Source organism: Callithrix jacchus, chromosome 15, assembly GCF_049354715.1.
Source record: "Callithrix jacchus isolate 240 chromosome 15, calJac240_pri, whole genome shotgun sequence".
NCBI lineage: Eukaryota > Metazoa > Chordata > Mammalia > Primates > Cebidae > Callithrix > Callithrix jacchus.
Genome location: NC_133516.1, coordinates 5,681,151 through 5,694,256, shown reverse-complemented (window position 1 = coordinate 5,694,256; position 13,106 = coordinate 5,681,151). Strand labels below are relative to the sequence as shown.

Below are 13,106 nucleotides of genomic sequence, written 5' to 3'. Positions count from 1 at the left end.
CCCGGTTCTAGGCTGGGACTGTGGCTTCAGGGCCCTGTGGGCCAGATCCAGGGCTCTGGGGTTCACCTGGGTGGGTACAGGGTGACATGCTGGCTGCAGGCTGGGTACAGGTGTGACCGTCTTCCCCCAGGCTTTTTTGCTGAGGGAGCCACAGGGGGTGATTAAATAGGTTTATTTCTTCATTTACAAGAGGAATATATTTGGCTTCTCTCTTAAGACTTCCACAGATGCAGGCAGCATCACCCGCTGGTTCACCCTGGGGTAGAGACAGGCGGGGGTCAGGATGGCGTGTCAGCAGGAGCCGGGCCCAGGCACTGTTCTGGCACAACGCATCATGGGGCCAGCTGTGGGCAGGGACCTCGTGAGCCCCAGGGGGAGGTGGGAGAGCCCAGGGGTGGGGAGAGGAGTAAAGAGGAAAGGAGAAAGAAGAAGGTGAGAGGAAAAGGAAGGGGGAGGGGTCCCAGCTTTGGAAACCACCAAGTCCAAGCCTGGACCTACCAGACACCCCTGTGGCCCCCCACAGCTCCAGGCTGATGCTGGCACTGAGCCCCACAGGTGTGGGGAGGCCCAGGGACTGGACCCCAGCAACCAGGTCACCCCCTGGGTGCACCCAGGTCTCCTTTCCGCCACCCCCTCAGAGGGCTCCCCAGCAGGCCTCCCCTCATCCCCACTTATTGCTGCTCAGCCTTGGCACAGTTGCTGAGAAAGAGGAGCACCATGGCGAGGAAGATCATGACCGCCAGGATGACAACAAAGGGGCAGAGCATGACCACATAGCCCAGGCTCAGGAACTCCCAGAGCAGGGAGTCCTTGGTGCTCTGGCAGATCAGGTCTGAGATCTGCAAGGATGTGGGGGTGGGTGTCAGGGCATAGCCCCCGAAGCCCTCAGCCTCCCTAGGCCAGCTCCCACCCAAAGTGACTCACAAAGCTGATGAGGTAGGGGCTCCTGGTGTCCCCCAGCAGGTGGGAGGTGAAGCTCTGCAAGGCCACAGACGTGGCATGCCAGGTGGGGATGACCACATACTGCGGGAGGTGGGCAGGTCATCGGCCCAAGGAGCCGGCCCCAGTCCAGCACCTGGCACCTCCGAAGCCCCACACCCTCAGACTCAGTCCTCTCTCCCCTGGACCCTGTCCTCCTTCCCACCAGCCTGGCCGCTTTTTCCTGCCAGGCACCCTTCTCCTCCCTGAGCCCCTCCACCCACACACAGCTTCAGTCACCCCCTGAACACCAGGGGCTTTCCCACGTCCAGCCCAAACCAGTGCCACCTGCCCCAGATCGAAAGCGTCATTGGCCTCAAACCTGCTGTGCCCCCCGGGACGCCCCTCAGAAATGGGAATCTTCACCTCCCTCCCAGCTACTTGCAGCCAAGGGAAGGTAATTTGGGGGCTGCCCAGCTGCCAGTCACTAGAGGCCATTAGCCCAGAGCCCTCTGAGCCTCACAGGACCTGAACTGTCGGGAATGGCCACGCCACCACCTCTCCTGCTCAGCTCTCGCTGTTCCTGAGACCAGGCTGCCGTGGCTTCTGCCCTTGGCCCATAGTCACGGGGACACTGAGGCCCAGAGAGGCACATGTTCCAGAGGAACCTGAACCCCAGCTGGGGCCATTTGTCCTCACTCCCATCAAGCTAACGACCCATCTTGGTTCCCCTCCCTGAGGACCAAGTAAGGCCTGATGCCTGGGATGGGAGCTGGTGAGGCAGGCTCCTGCCTGGAAGAGCCTCTGCTCACACCTGTGGGCACCTCAGCACTGAATGCCAGGTACTGCTGGGCCCTAGGCCCCTGATCCGACCAAGCAGGCCCAAGCAACAGGAGGCGCACTTCAAAGCTGGGCAGGCTAGAGTCAGGAGGGGCTGAGGCGGGGGTGGGACGGGCACAGTCAGCTCTGTGGGTGCCCTGAGCTCCAGCTGCCTCACCTCTTCGGAGTGCCAACCTTAGTGGGCATCAGCAGCCAGCACCCATGGGCACCCCATTGCCGGAGAGGTGGGGGCGGGTGGAAAAAGGCCTGAATCTGGTTAAACAGAGTGGCCTCATTTTCAGCAGGAGTAAACTGACACTGATTAAACTGGGACACAATTTCCCTGGGACCCTGACCCTGCTGGCAGCTGTCACTGGCTCTCCTGGGGGTGGGGGAGGAAGGGTCCTGGCCAGCACCAAAGGCACTTGATCTGCCCAGTCTCACTCCTCACTTCATGCTGGGCCTAGGCAGCAACCCCTGCCCACCCCTGCCACTGCCTGGCTCCGTGCTGAGGCTCAAAGCTGCATCAGACCTCCCCACCACCACCCAGCCCATGGACCCAGGGGACAGAGAGAGACAGCCCAGGAGGCTCGGGGTGCTCAAGGCAGGCTTCCCAAAGCACAGGAGCCAGCAGGGGCTGTGGAGCCTGGCAGACTCATCTCCTGGGCTGTCCCATGCTGGGCACCCGACCCTGAGCACCCTGAAGATCCACCCATGAGTCCTCCCTCTGTCTGCCCCAGAGCCTGCCCTGACACCTCCCAGACACACTCCCCTGTCCCCTGATGACCCTGGCCAGGCTGATCCCTGGGCATGGGACCAAGTGTCACACCCCTGCCACCCCCAGATAACCATGAATTCCTAGCCCCCTCCTGGCTCCTCCCAGGGTGCTCCCATCCCCACCCAGGGACACAAGCCCCTGCTGGCTGCTCAGATGGCCCTTTTTCCCCAGCCGGCTGGTCTGGAGCCCATTGTTGGCCCTTTAAAGAAGGCCTCTGTCTGCCAGCCCCAGCCACAAGCACTTGGGCAGGTGTGCCTGGCAGCCAGGCTGAGTAAGGAGGGGCAGAGCCCATGAACACTCAGACCTGGGGGGAGGAGTGCTGGCAGGCAGCAGTACCTCAGTGCCAGCCTGGCACTGCCAGCCTCCCAGACACTAACCTGAGCCTTGAGACACCCCTCCCCACCCGGTCCCCACATCTCACTCTGCCTGCCCAGCCCTCTGCTTCCTGGCTCTGTCCAGACGCAGACCCCAAACTCTGATTCCCTCCCTGCCTCTGGCTTCACCTTTCTGGCAGGTCTGCCTTCCTGCCCACTCCCAACCAGCTCTCCTGCCCCTTCACCCACCCTTCCCAGCTGCCCCTGTGAGGTCCAGGCCTGGGTCAGCTGCATAAGGTGATCTCTGCCTGCCTGGCTCACCATGAGGATGTCGGCGGTGATGGCCCAGTTGGAAAATAGCAGTGTCTCTCCGATGAAGATATGGATCTGCCCAGGAGAAAGCAAAGCAATCATAAGGGGACCCTCCCTCTGCAGCGGCCCCAGGTGGGGAGCCCACAAAACCTCACCCCTCCTCCCAGGCCCACATCCATTCATGGGCTATCCAGAGACTTCAAGCCATGCCCACAGTCCTGAGGCACCCAGAGGCCCCAACGGGCCAGAGATATGCAGGGGCAGCCAGAGAATAGGAGCCTCCCTAGGGAAGGGACTGTCCCATAAGTCACAGAATTTCCCATTCCTGACCCTCCCCGTGGCCCAGACCCAGCTCCCCCAGCACCCCTCCCCCCACCACACTCACATAGGCCCCCACGATGCTGCTCTTGGCAGCCATGAAGATCAGGCAGATGAAGATGTCAGAGCCCAGCAATGTCCACGGCACACGCCAGGGGGTTGGCCCGCTGGGTCCTCAGGCAGCACCAGTGCATGGCTCCCATACCCGTGACCATGCCCAGGAAGCCCGTATTGCAGGTGATGGCCCCAAAGATGAGGCTGTGGGGATAGAGGATGGGGGCATGAGTTGAGGGGGGTCAGGGCTCAGGCTGAGGGGGCCCTCCTGTCTGAGGTTTCACCCCAAGGGGCCCCACCTGTTCTTGGCCCTACAGGGTGGGCTGCTACACAACTCCACCGTCTTCTGCATGACTTGTGCGTGGTGCAGATAGAGTGGGATCCTCATGCCCAGGGCCCCTGTTGCGAAGGAGACAGCCAACGTGGCCAGGGAGGAGAAGACATAGCTGCGGCTGGGGAGAGGCCAGGCAGTGGCACTGAGCTTAGGGACCTCCTCCAGCTCCCATGGGCAGTGCTGTGCATTGGGGGGACAGAAGGCCCCAAATGCTTCATCTTACAGGCCCCAGGGGTGAGGGTTCAGGCTGCAGGAATAATAGATTCTCGGGGCCAAACGTCTCTCCCAGCACTGAGAAAGCAGAACTGGTGGGTTTCCAGCTGAGGGTGCGGGGGGCTGCCCTGTAGGGAGAGCCCCTCACCTCAGCACTCCTCCCCCTGCCTGCCAGGCCCTTCCCAGCCAGACTCACTTTCGGATCGGGGCCTTCATATCTTGGAGCCATGAGGTCCAGGCCTTGAGCTGGTCCCCAAGCTAGTTGGCATGGCCTCGCTTAGTGGCTGGGACAAGGATGAGGATGAGCATTCCTGTGATCCCGCCCAGGACAGGGGACACCTGTCAGGGAGCAGGAAGTTAGGACACCAGGGCCTGGCCAGCCTTGTCTCTGCTGCAGAAGGGGGACTCAGGCAAACCACCTTCTCCAGGCCACAAGCTTCTCCTCTGCAATAGGGGCTTCCACATGGCCTTTGTATAGCATTCACAGCCACAGACCTAATTATATTTTATATTCTATTTGAAGCTACATTAATCCCCACTCTAATCATCACTACCTGCTGAGGGTATCAGCCAGAACGCCTTAGTGCAAGCTCGTATTTCTTATTTCATACACCAGGGGGATCCCTCCTCTTACTTATTACACTCCTTTATACCCAAAACATCTCATCACTAAATATACTAAACAACAAATATAACCCAAAAATTATTATCTTCTTGAATTAATAATACCACATTGTTGTCATATATGATGGCTTCTATAGTCAAAATACGTCTATACAGACTTCTCCTATGACTTCCCAAAGGCCATGTAGAAGCCCCTATTGCTGGCTCAATAGTACTTGTGGCAGTATTAATAAAATTAGGGGGCTATAGCAAAATACAAATCACCCTGACCCCTCTTTATCCCTGCATTGCTCCTGGACCTTCCCTGGCTATGGTACAGAGCTGACCCTGCTCTGTTTAAGCCATAGACCTGACCTGACCCTGATCTGGCCCTGCCATACCGTGGTTTGAACCTGGCGATGTCCGGCCTTTGCCTTGTGCTATCCTAGTCCTGCCTCAGCCATGGCCTTTTCCCTGGCCCTGCCCACCCGTTGCCTTCACCCTTCTGTGGCCCTGCCCTTTTCTTGGCCATTCTCTGCCCTTGCCCTTGTCATGACCCCTTTCTGGCCCTGACTTGTTGTGGGTCCTCTCCTGCCCATTTCCCAACCCTGGCATTCCCTGTCCCTGCCCTGCCATCCCTGGGCACTGTCTTTGCTTTATACTGATTTTGCCTTCTCTTGGCTCTGCACTACCCTAGCTCTGCCCTGACCTGGTCCCCAGTTCATCCTGACCTTATCCTGTGCCAAGCCCTGGTACTGCCACGTTCCTGCCTTGGCCTTGATTCTTCACTGCTTTTGGCCCTAACCTTGGTCCTATCATGTCCCTGGCTGTGACCCTGCCCCTGGTTTTTCCCTGACCATGACCCACCCAGGTCCTGCCCCAGCCCAGCCAACTGGGCACTGTACTCCCCCATGCCCTGCCCTACAATTCCCATGCCAGGGTGCTGCAAGCCTAATACTGCTTGGGCCCTGACTTGCCCATGACCCTCACCCTGCCATAGCCCTGACTCTGACTTGGCCTGGTCCTGCCCTTTCATTCATTCATGCCTGTCATTCTTACTTTGCTTCTGGCCCTGCCCTGGCCACTACCGGCCCTAGCCTTTCCTTGTCTCTCTGCTATGCTGGCCCTGCCATTTCCTGGATCTGCCTTGGCCCTGCCCTTCTCTGACCCTACCTTGGTCCTGTGCTATCCTAGTCTTGCCTCAACGCTGACATTGCCCTTAGCCTATCCTAGCCTGACATGGGCCTCCCTACACTGGTCATATCCAGCCCTGGTCTTACACTACCCTGGCTGTAATTCTGACCTGGCCCTGCCCTTGTCTTAGCCCCTCTGTGACACTGCCTTGTTGTGGGCCCTGCTGTCCAAGTACCAGCCCTGGGTATCTGTCGCTGCCCTGCCATACCATGACACTGTCCTCACCCTACACTGTCTGCCTTGCTTTGCTTCTGTGCTACCTTAGCCCTGGCTTGCCTCGGCCCTGAGCTTGTCTAACCTTACCTTTTCTCAAGGCCTGACCCTGCCATGTCCCCAGCATTGCTCTGGTTTTTCCCCGTGTCTGGAGCTCTCCTGGCCCCATCATGTCCCTAGCTGTGACCCTGCCCTTGTTTATTCCCTAGTCATGACCCAGCCCCAGTTTGCCCTCATCCAGTCCTGACTAGGCATTGCTCTACCCACTTCCCTGGCCCTACCCTAGCCTTGTCTTGGCCATGTGCTACCCTGTACCTTCCCTGTACTTGTGCTTGCCATGGTTTGATTCTGGCCCTGCTGCTCCTGCTGACTCTGGTCCTGTCATGGCACCCGGCCTGCCAGCAGTCACTGTCCTAGTCCTGTTCTGGCCCTGACCTGGACGTGGACATGTCCTGAGCCTGATTTGTCCCACCCATTCCTGGACCTGTCTCTGCCCTAGTCTATCAGGTCCCTGCATATACTGCCCTTTCCTGGAACTTCCATGGCCCAGGTATGGCATTACCTTGTCTTACACTGCACTGGTTATGCCTCTGCCCTTCCCAGACACATAATGACTCCCTGCACATGCACTGACCCTGCCTAGGCTTTGCCCTCTCCCATCTATGACCTGTCTCTGGTCCTGCCCTTCCATGGTTCTGCCCTTATTTAGCTGGGGGCCTGACCCTGCCATACCACTGGCCCCTGTCCTTTACCCAGGTCTTGACTCTGCCTTCCCTTTCCCCAGCCCTGCCTGGATCTTCCCTTTCTCTTCTGTGCCTTTGCACACCCTGACCTTTCCCTAACCTTGCACTGATCCTGCACTGGCCCTCTCTGACTTGGCATGGCCCTAGTCCTGCCCTGGTCTGACCCTGACCCTATACTGGCTACACAATACCCTGGCCCTATGCTTTCCCTGGTCCTGTTCCTACTGTTGCCCTTGCTTGGCTCTGCCCTACTTTTGGCCATGCCCTAAGCTATCCTAGCTCTGCCCTGGCCCTACCTTAGCCTTGGCCTATGCTGTCCCTGCCTTTGCTTTGTCCTGGTCCTCATTCTGCCCTAGCCCTGCCTCTGCTCTGGACTTTCCCTGGTCCTGCCTTCTATGTGGCCCTACCCTTGCTCCAGCCCTTGTCCTGGTCCTGGCCCTGTGTTGTCTTAGTCCTACCCTTGCCCTGATTTCACTGTGGTCCTTGTCTCACCCCTTTGCCCAGCCCTGATTTGGCCCTTACTTGGTCCCTAAACCAGACATGGTCCCAACCCTGACCACTGCTGCTGATCCTGGTCCTGCCATGGTCGTGGTCCTGCTCTTTCTTTGCCTTGGTCCTGAAATTGCCCTTTTCTGGTGCTGGTCCCAAGCCTGGCCCTTCCCTGGAGCTTCTGTGGGCATGGTCGGGAACCTCTCCCTTCATTGTACCAGCCCTACCTTTGTTCTGTGCTATCCTGGCCCGACTCTACCTTTTCACAGCACTGATCTGGTCCTGCCATAGCCTAGCCCTTCCACTGCCCTGCCTAACCCTACCCTAGTTGTGTCTTGGCCCTGAAAATCCTTGTTCCTTCCTTGGTCTTGTCTTTGATGTAACTCTGACTCAGCCCTATCACTAGGATTCACTATCACTCTGCACTACCCTATTCCTGTCCTGATCTGTACTGGTCCTGACATTTCCCTGACACTGGCCCTGCCCTAGCACAGTCCTGACTGGGCACTGCCACTTTCCTTGCCCTGCCCTGCCAATATGAGGATCCTGACCTGGTCCTGGTCCTATACACACTTGGCAATGGTCTTCATCCTACCACTCATTCAGCCATAATGCTGACAAGGACTTGGTCCTTGTCCGGCCCTTCCTCTCGCCTTGCCCTGATTCTGTCCCTGGCAATGCTTTCATCCCTACCCAGCCCTGGCTCTACCTGACCTGGTCTTTCCTTGGCCCACTGCTGCAATGGCTCTGCCATGTCCTAGCCCTGATTCTTCCTGGGAGCAGCTCTGAAGGTGGCTTTGGCATTCAGCCTGGCCCTGCCCCTGCCCTGGACTCTGTCCCTGCAGTGCCCTGCCCTAATCTGGCCCCACTCTGGCCCTATCTGGGCCATGTGCTACCCTGTCCCTTCCCTGGACCGGCACTGGCCCTGACCCTGTCCCTCGTCCTGACTCTGGTCCTGCCATGAACCCTGGCCTTCCAATGGTTATGGTCCTGGTCCCCTTCTGGTCCTGACCTTGTCTTGGACATGTCCAGGGCTTGAATTATCCTGGTCCTGCCTTGTCTTGCTTTTACCCTGGACTCACCAAGGTCCTGCCTGTTCTGCCCTTTCCTGGCACTGCCATGGCCCAGTCATGGCATTACCCAGTCTTACCCTACACTGGTTGTACCCTGGTTCTGGCCTGCCCTAGCCCCTTCCTGGATTTGCCCTGACCCTGACTTGGCTTTTGCCCTGCTCTCTCTATGGTCAGGCTCTAGCCCTGTCTTGCCCTTCCCTGCAATGGTGCTGCTCTGTCCTTATCCAGATCCTGAGCCTGACCTAGCCTGGACCCTGGCCCTTCCCTTGCCCCTTCATGTCCTGGTCTTGCCCTCACCCTGCACTGACCCTTCATCGGCCCTCTCTGCATTGGCCTGACCCTGGTCCTGACTGTTCCTTCTCCCTGGTCTTGCCTTAGCCCTAATCTGTCATCCTCTAACCTGGGCCTGTATTTGCCCCACCGTACCCTGGTCCAGTGCTTTCCCTGGCCCTGTTCCAAGGCCTACCCCAGCTATGACCCTTCCCTGCTTTTGGCCATACCCTATGCTACCTTACTACTGCTCTGCCCGGGCCCTATCCTGCCCTGACCCAACTCTGACTGGGCACTGCACTACTCTGGCCCTGCCCTGCCCAACCCTATCCATGTCCAGGACCTGCTCTGGCCCTGTCTCTGGTCCTACCATGGCTCTGACCCTGCCAGCAGTCCTACCATAGTCCTGACCCTAACTTGGCCCTGTCCTACCCTGGCCTTTCCTTGGCCCTGTGCTACACTGGCCAAGCCCCAGCATGCACTGCCTCTTCCCTGGACCTGGGCTCACCATGCCTTCATCTGATCCTGCTTTTTGTCCTGACCTAGGTCCTGACATGACCCCAGGCCATCAGAGGTCATAGTCCTGGTCCTGTTCTGGCCGTGACCTGGACTTGGACATGTCATGTGCCTGATGGGTCCCGTCATTGCCATGGTCTATCCTTGCCCTGTCCCCACCATGGCCTTGCCTGCTCTGCTCTCTCCCAGGACTGACCTGGCCCTGTATTAGCCTAGTCATGCCATTTCCTTGGCCTACCCTTCCCTGGTTATGCCCTGGTCCTGGTTCCTCCCTATACCTGCCCTAACCCTGCCTTGGCTTTTCTCTACCCTCTCTATGGACTGCCTCTGGATCTGACCTGCCATGGTCCTGCCCTATCGTTGCCATATCCCTGACCCTATCACTGCCCTTAACCAGACTCTTCCCCTGACCCTTCCAAGGACCTGTCATGACTCTGCCAAGGTCCTAGGCCTGGTTTGTCCTAGTATAGCCCTTGTCTTAAACCACCCTTCCCTGACATGTCCTGTCTCTGTCCTCAGTCCCTGGACCCTGCCCTTGTCCCTTAACCTAACCTTTACTAGGCCCTGCTCTGGACCTGACCCCAGCCCAGACCTGACCCTGGTCCTGTACTTTGTCCTGGCATTACCCTAGACATGCCCTGTCATGAACTGGACTTAGAGATATCTAGGCCCTGAACTGACCTGGTTTAGCCTTGGATTGTCCCTGCCCTGGCTCTACCATCATCCTGCCCTGTTCTGCCCTGTCTTGGTACTGAAATGGCCCTGCAACAGCCCAGTAATGCCAATGTCCTGCCCTACACTTTCCTGGCCCTTCCCTTGCCCTGATCCTTCCCTCGATATGCCTTGATCCTGCCCCAGCCCTGGTACTAGCTGGCACTAGCCTGACTCTACCATGACATTGGTCCTGTCCTACCTATGAACCAGCTCTGTTCCTACTCCACCATGACCCTGCTCTGTCACAGCCCTGGCCCTGTCTCCACCCTCGCCCTGGACCTGGCCCTGACCCTTACCCAGCTCAGGTCCTGTCCTAGCCTTGCCCCTCTGTTATGGCCCTGACCTGACCCTACCCTAGACTTCATCCCTGGCCTTTCCCTGCTTAAGGACTTACCTGGTTCTGTCCTGGTCCTGATCCTGTCCTGACCCTGAAATGCCTGGAATTACCCTGGTCTTGCACTACTCTGGCCCTGACCCTGGCTGTCACTGTCCTAGACCCAGCCCAGTTGCCAGTGCTGCTATGGCCCTGACCATTTCCCTGGACTCTTGCCATGCCATGAAGCTGCACTGTCCTTACCCTTGTTCTGGCACTGCCCTGGCCATTCTCTGTCCTTTCCCTTGCCTTGGCATCACCCCGGCCCTGCTCTGCCTGCCTTGTCTCTGTCTAGGCCACACCCTAGGTTTGACCCTGCCCTGGCTGTCACCCTAGACTTGGTTGGGTCCTGTCTTGGACCTGGTCATAGCACAGACCCAGCAATTTGTGAAGCCGAGGCAGGTGGATCACCTGAGCTCAGGAGTTCAAGACCAGCCTGACCAACATGGTGAAACTCTATCTTTACCGAAAATGTAAAACTTAGCTGGGTGTGGTGGCAGGCACCTGTAATCCCAGCTACTCAGGAGGCTAGCACAAAAAAATTGCTTGAAGCTGGGAGGCAGAGTTTGCAGTGAGCTGAGATTGTGCCACTGCACTCCAGCCTTGGCAATAAGAGTAATACTCCATCTCAAAAAAAAAGATTTAATGTGCAAAATAATTCCAAATTTCTACAGTTGAGTGTTCTGAGCAGTAAGCTTTGATTCCTGAAAAACATACTTACCAGAACATTCTTCAGTGATGCCCAAAAAGTGAGGTGTGTCTGCTCTGCAGAGATGAGTCAGGAGTAGTGAAGAAGCAGGTGGCTTGTCAACTCTGCCCACCAGAAACGACGCTCAGCAGGGTTTAGCAACAGTAGTCTCCCCTGTGAACCCACAAGGTAAAGTCTAGGAGGAAACCAGAAAGGAGTTAGCCAAGTTACAAAATAAGGGCTGAGGCTGGGCGGCCCCACGGGAAGGAAAATGCCAGAACCATAGACGCTCTGGTCACAGTGTTCTCATGAGGATTTTTATTAAAAAGCAGCTTTGGCAGCCATCCCAGAGCAACCTCATGAGGAGATATTGGGGTCACAGAGCTGCCTGGCAGTTTTGGAGTTATGCACAGACCTGGAGAAGCTGAAGTCCAGGGGGCCACCTGCATCTGCATGGCAGTAATCAAGTCTATCACTTATTCTCCTCTCCCTCCAAACTGTCACTGCAAGATCCCACTATGCAACTTACTAGCTGTGTGACCTTAGGCAAGTTACTAAACATTTCTGACCCTCAGTAACTGATAGCTAATATTGTTTATTGTTATTAAAAGTGGTTAAATATTTACAGGGTCATGCACAACCATAAGCAGGTAGCACTGGGAGAGGCAAACATTTCTTATGACACGTTAGATGGTAAAAATTTTAGACACCATAAGCCAAACAGCATTATATGTATGTATATATTTCATACATACATAGCTACAGGCACTCAGACAGTGGCTCTCTCAACAATGGCAATGCCTTTCTGGCCAAGACTGGATTGATCAGTGGTTCTTATGCCACATTTTCATGTGAAGTGTTGAAGGCTGCTGTCTTCTCTGTCCTGTTATTACACAACATTGAGTGGGCCCACTCTGGCCACACTCCTGGAACCTCACCACCGGAACCAGGAAGTAAGAGGTCAGGGTCCTCTCATTCCCTGAAGTTCTAGCTGCAGCCCCAACTCTGGGCTCACCCTGGAGCCCTGTGTTGGTGCATTCCTAGGCCAGGGAAGGCTATACTCTGCCCCCCACATGACACCTGGGGATACTGAGATGAACCAGATGTGTCAGTGGCCAGAGAAAAGGGCAGCAGCTAGTGTGGCCACTTGCTGGGGCCTCCGCTGCTTCCCTTGATTGGTGTGGAGAGAATGATAGAAAAATAAGAAACATACAACAGACTAATTATGGGTAATGCAATTAAAGTAGTAATAAAAAGTCTCCCATCAAAGAAAAGCACAAGAATCATGGTTTTACTACTGAATTCAATGAAACATTTTTAAAAGAGCTAATACCAAATATACTCAAAATATTCCCCCAAAAATAAAGAGGAAGGAACACTTCCAAACTTGTCCTATGAGGCCAGCCCTGGTACAAAAACCAGACCAAAACACAACACAAAAAAGCAAACCACAGGCAAATATCCCTGATAAACACAGATGCAAAAAATCCTCAACCAACTATTTGAAAACTGCATTTGACAAGAGAATAAGCAGATCATCTGCCATGATTTAGAGGGATTCATCTGAGAAATATGAGGGTAATTCAATAAACCCAAATAAGTAAATGTGCCACATCACATTCAGCAAATCAAGAAAAAATATATCATTTCAGTAATGCTGAAAAAAATAAAATTCAACGTTCCTTCATAATTCAAGAAAGCTGTTTCATTACTTCTACCACCCAAAAAAGACACCTAAACATAACAAAAAAGTTGGAAGATCCCACAATGAAAATGATAAAAGAGACAAGATATCAAAACAGACATGTGTAAATGGAAAGATCGCCCATGTCCAAGCACTAGAACAATACATTAAAATATCTATCACCCAATGTGATCTGCAGAATCAATGCAATCCATGTGAAATTACAAAAGACATTCTTCATGGAAACAGAAAAAAAATCCTAAAATTCACATAGAAATGCAAAATATCTCAGATAGATAAAAGAATCATGAACAAAAAGAAAAAAGCTGAAAACATCACAATACCTGATTTTAAAATGTATTATAAATCTTTAGTAACAAAAACAGCATGGTACTGGCCATAAAAGGGGCAAGGGAGAGACAGAGACACACAGACATAGCGGAATGACAGACATATACAAATGAAACAGAATAGAGAACTCAGAAA

The 13,106-nt window shown here is 55.2% G+C and overlaps 1 pseudogene across 1 annotated transcript; it reads right to left on the bottom strand.

Moving 5' to 3' along the window:
- Positions 1-7: 7 nt before the first annotated feature.
- LOC100407570 (sphingosine-1-phosphate transporter SPNS2-like) lies at positions 8-4,276 on the bottom strand (annotated as a pseudogene). The gene is made up of 6 exons (XR_013527002.1): positions 4,257-4,276; positions 3,813-3,965; positions 3,527-3,717; positions 3,151-3,216; positions 925-1,023; positions 8-256 (listed from the first exon to the last, which is right to left on the bottom strand). The product of XR_013527002.1 is annotated as a sphingosine-1-phosphate transporter SPNS2-like (transcript).
- Positions 4,277-13,106: the final 8,830 nt, after the last annotated feature.